We start from the raw sequence: 4,133 nt of genomic DNA, 5'->3' as shown, positions 1-4,133 counted from the left end.
GGAGTTGGAAAGTCTTGAAGGAAGTAGTATGTTGATTGAAATTGTTGGTATGATTGTTAGCATTGTTGTTGATAGTTTGGCCGGGTTGAATTCCCGGATTGTTGTTGATTAAAATTGGCAAGGTTGAAGTTTTGGAGATGGTGTATTTATAGGGGAAATGCTGCCGAAATTTCGGCAGACGAAGTGTTACTTTAAAGAATCAACTTCTAAAGGCTCTAATCAAGTTTTGGTAAACATGACCAATTTGTAGATTTTGGCGGATTTGGAACGTGAATTTGGAGTCGCATAAGAAGCAGAAAAGGTATGTAAGGCTTCACCCTTCTTTCTATGGCATGTCTTAGACGGAATATGTTGGATATGAGCCTCGAGAATAACTCTACCCTCCGGAATCCGCGCCTAAAGTTTTCTCTTTTTCAATCAGTAGAATTGAACTAAAAAGTGTGCAAAATGTTGGAAGAATTTCCTAAACCTCCAGAACTCGCATAAATAGGACCCGACTACCCTAAAACCCTCACAAGTAACGCCATGACATGTAACATATGTAAATTTGGTACGCCGCCTCATTTGACCCGAGGTGGGCCCATGGTCCCCGGATTTTCCTTATTGTTCCGTTTGATCTATTTTGAAGCAGAATCCAAAGAAAACTTTTGATCCTTATCCCGTTCACCGAGTGACAAGTACTGTAACTATGCTAACGAGGATACTTCTATGATGACAATGATAATGATGATGTTAAGAAAGGGAATATGCCTATGATAAGTATGACAAAGATGATTCCATGACTAAGATGATGAATATGATCTTATAATGATAACGATGTAGTCCAAGATGAGAAAATGCCTACGGTAGATGTGTTGGCAAAATGTTCTGCTATGAAAAGGAAAATATGGAAATGTTAAACTAATTCTCTATATCTCAACTCTATTACAGGTAATGACTACTCTAAAGGTCCTAGGTATATGAAACTGTACCCTATGACCCTATTTGATGTTTTCCTCATAATGACACTTTTCATTGGTAGTCTCGCCTCATAATACTCGTTCCTTCAAGGTGAGACAAAGCGACTATGGTTGTTCCATAATGTAATCGGAGGCTACCGACCTTCCGTCACTCCGATGGACACATGACTTTCTTTGAGCTCTCATGCATGCCAATGGTATGACATATGTATATGAATGTGAATATGTATATGTATATGTATACGGGGGAAAGGGAAAGGGCCACTGTTATATTACCACCTGATTCAGCTGGATTTCGTCCCGGACCCGGGATATGGGAGAGCCGGATACGGCGTCTGTATATGTGATATATATATTTATATATAATATGTTGGGACACTGTTGGGGAGGGGGTTGGGAGAGCCGATGTACTCGGCGTCTGTAAATGTGAATAAAGGATACCGTTTTCTGAAATGTTCTGTTTTATGTACATGTAAGTAAGAAGTACTGTTTTTCTGAAAAAGGGACTAAGCATGCATGGCATCTGCCTGAAAGGCATTCATATGTATAGGTTACTTCTGTCCAAGGTAATCTCCATATGTCTATTCCGTTATTAATCATACTGTATATTCCTTTATTATGTCACTATTCATGCCTTACATACTCAGTACATTACTCGTACTGACCCCTCTTCTTCGGGGGCTGCGTTCATGCCGCGCAGGTACACCAGATGAGCCACAGCTATCATAGAAGATGTTCCAGCGGAGTTGGCAGGCTCCACTTGTTCTGGAGTGCTGCCGAGTCAGAGTGTCTGAGCCATGATGTTTGTTTGATGTTAGAGACTTTGCAGACAGAGTCGTGGGTATAGAGTGTCGATAATATGTTGTATCATAAAGTCCATGTGATTGCAGATTCTGTTTGACTTGAGTACGATGGAAAAAAAAAATCTCTTGAAAGTTTTACTATGTTTTCCATTTTTATTGATATAAGAGTCTAAGAAAGTTAAGTATGTAACAAGAGTCAGCGGGTTCGCTCGGCTCCAGATATGGGGTCGGGTGCCCATCACACCCTGGTAAGGTCGGGGTGTGACAGGTGTAATATATTTGATATGGATGCTTAAACTTCAAGTGAGATCGCTTGATGAAACAAGTTAGTAAGATCTGAAGGCCAGCGATAAACGGATAACAATCAGGATGGTATTTGAGACAAGAGCAAGGATCATTTGTAAAGATCTTGTATGATATGACATTAGGAAGTGGGTGCTTGTAAAAAGAAAGAGTACGACAAGAGAATGGTAACGAGTAACTTAAGAGATATTATAAAGGATAGCTACGCTATACTGGGTTAAAGGCTAAGATGTTGGCAATAGAGTTGTTCGCTAATGATATTACGACTTATAAGTAGTAAGGAGAAGGGGTAGAGAATCTCCTATAGTAGGATACGAGAAAATCAAAGGGTGAATAAAAGAGGGGAAAGAAGTATGACAAGATAGGCTACGGGCGCGTTTTAGTACAGATGAATTAAGTAGAGCATAATGAATCAGGAGAAGGAAAGGCTATGACTAAGATTGGATATATTTTATATAAGTGGTACAAGAATAGTTAAACAACTTATGGATGTTTGTATGCTAAGAATGAGACCAAGTGAGTACTTGATAAGAAGAGTAAGGATTCAGTAATATCAGTGCGGTTGTGATATTTGGGGTACATTAAGGAAGGATGTAAAGATAGTTTAAGCTAAATTACCAATATAGGATTAATACGGAGGGCAAATACGACATGGCTATAGTTGAACCCCGATGGCGAGGTTAAGCATGAATACTAGTAAGACGATGCTAAGGTATTTCTGGGGCTAATTTGAGAACCCACGTATATCAACATGATGCGTGATAGAAAAACTAAGAGCAAAATCTAAATGAAGAGGCAATAGAAGAATTCCAATTAAAGATAAAGAAACGACACGAGATGATATGCCGAAAGTATTACAAGTTGGATTAAGGGAAATTGCGAAGTGGTGGAAGCAAGACGAACAGAACGAGCGGGTTACTGGATGACAGTGAATTTATATGTCAAATCAAAAGAAATTTTTTCATAATTATACCAGTTAATGATAGTCAGATCACAGAGCAGCTATGTAAAGTTATAATATGAGAAAACCCCCGCGCCACTTGATAGCCAACTCTAAGGATTGAGATTAAGGGCTAAAAAGTAGAGTGACAGTTAAAGTCTTTTAGAGAAATCGAGGAGTAATACATGAGGCTGAAGATTCCAGACAGTAGAGCAATGTAAGGTTATTGAAGTAAAATAATGTTACACCCTGGGAAATTTTGTCTTGATCGTAGAGTCTGCGAAGGGTCTATAAGTTACCAGAGGTATGAAATACTCCAAGGGTTGTAAAGCCTAATAAATCAATGAGGGATGTCTACGCATTACAAGATCTTATTTAAAGATTAGAAGGTAAAGTGAAGTGAACGATACATCATCTTAAGGGAGTAACTATAGAAGAAGAAATATTTGAGTTATGACTAAGTGCACCATGAATACAAGTCCGAATCAGTCAGTGACAGTACAACTGAACAGTATGCAGACAAGAGAGAGAGTAACATTTCAGCAGAAGAGCTCGCATACAACTGTTAACGAGGAGAGTAAAAAAACGACGTGGAATTATTACCTCGAGAAGCAACAAAAAGAGGAAATATTACTGGAATGGTTACGTAGAAATCTGAAATGTATTATAATAGATTGAAGGAAATCGACCGACGAAGGAGTCATGTGAAGAATATAATTCAGTAAAAGTACATTTAAGGAAGTATTGGGAGTACAGGACCATTTTAACATTCGAGGACGAATGTTCTAAAGGGGGGAATAATGTTATACCCCGTATTTTTGCACGTCGGCTTATTCGTAAGCTAATCGACATAAGTTCAAGACAAGATTATTTTTGGAATATGAGACAAGGGGTTTTAATCCCCGATTTTTAATAAGTGCAAGATGGCTTGTAAAATTCAATTGGTGTAGAAATATTAGTGGAGATTAGGGATTACCTAACCATGATTAGATTATTAAGCGGCGATTAATGATTAATTAAGTTAATTACACCTTGAGTGGGCCCCACCTGATTTATTAATAAAACAATAGCATGAATGAGGACATGCCAAGTGGAGGGGGTATGTGTCAATATGTTAAGCTACCTATA

General features: G+C 38.4%; 1 long non-coding RNA gene across 1 annotated transcript; it reads left to right on the top strand.

The window, feature by feature from the left end:
• The first annotated feature begins 213 nt into the window (after window positions 1-213).
• On the top strand, window positions 214-1,898 carry LOC132613508 (uncharacterized). The gene is made up of 2 exons (XR_009571958.1): window positions 214-301; window positions 1,660-1,898. It is a non-coding gene; the product is annotated as an uncharacterized LOC132613508 (long non-coding RNA).
• Window positions 1,899-4,133: the final 2,235 nt, after the last annotated feature.

Source organism: Lycium barbarum, chromosome 10 (genome assembly GCF_019175385.1).
Source record: "Lycium barbarum isolate Lr01 chromosome 10, ASM1917538v2, whole genome shotgun sequence".
NCBI classification, from domain to species: domain Eukaryota; kingdom Viridiplantae; phylum Streptophyta; class Magnoliopsida; order Solanales; family Solanaceae; genus Lycium; species Lycium barbarum.
Note: the sequence above shows the minus strand (reverse complement) of the source record. Positions and strands in the feature narration are given on the sequence as shown.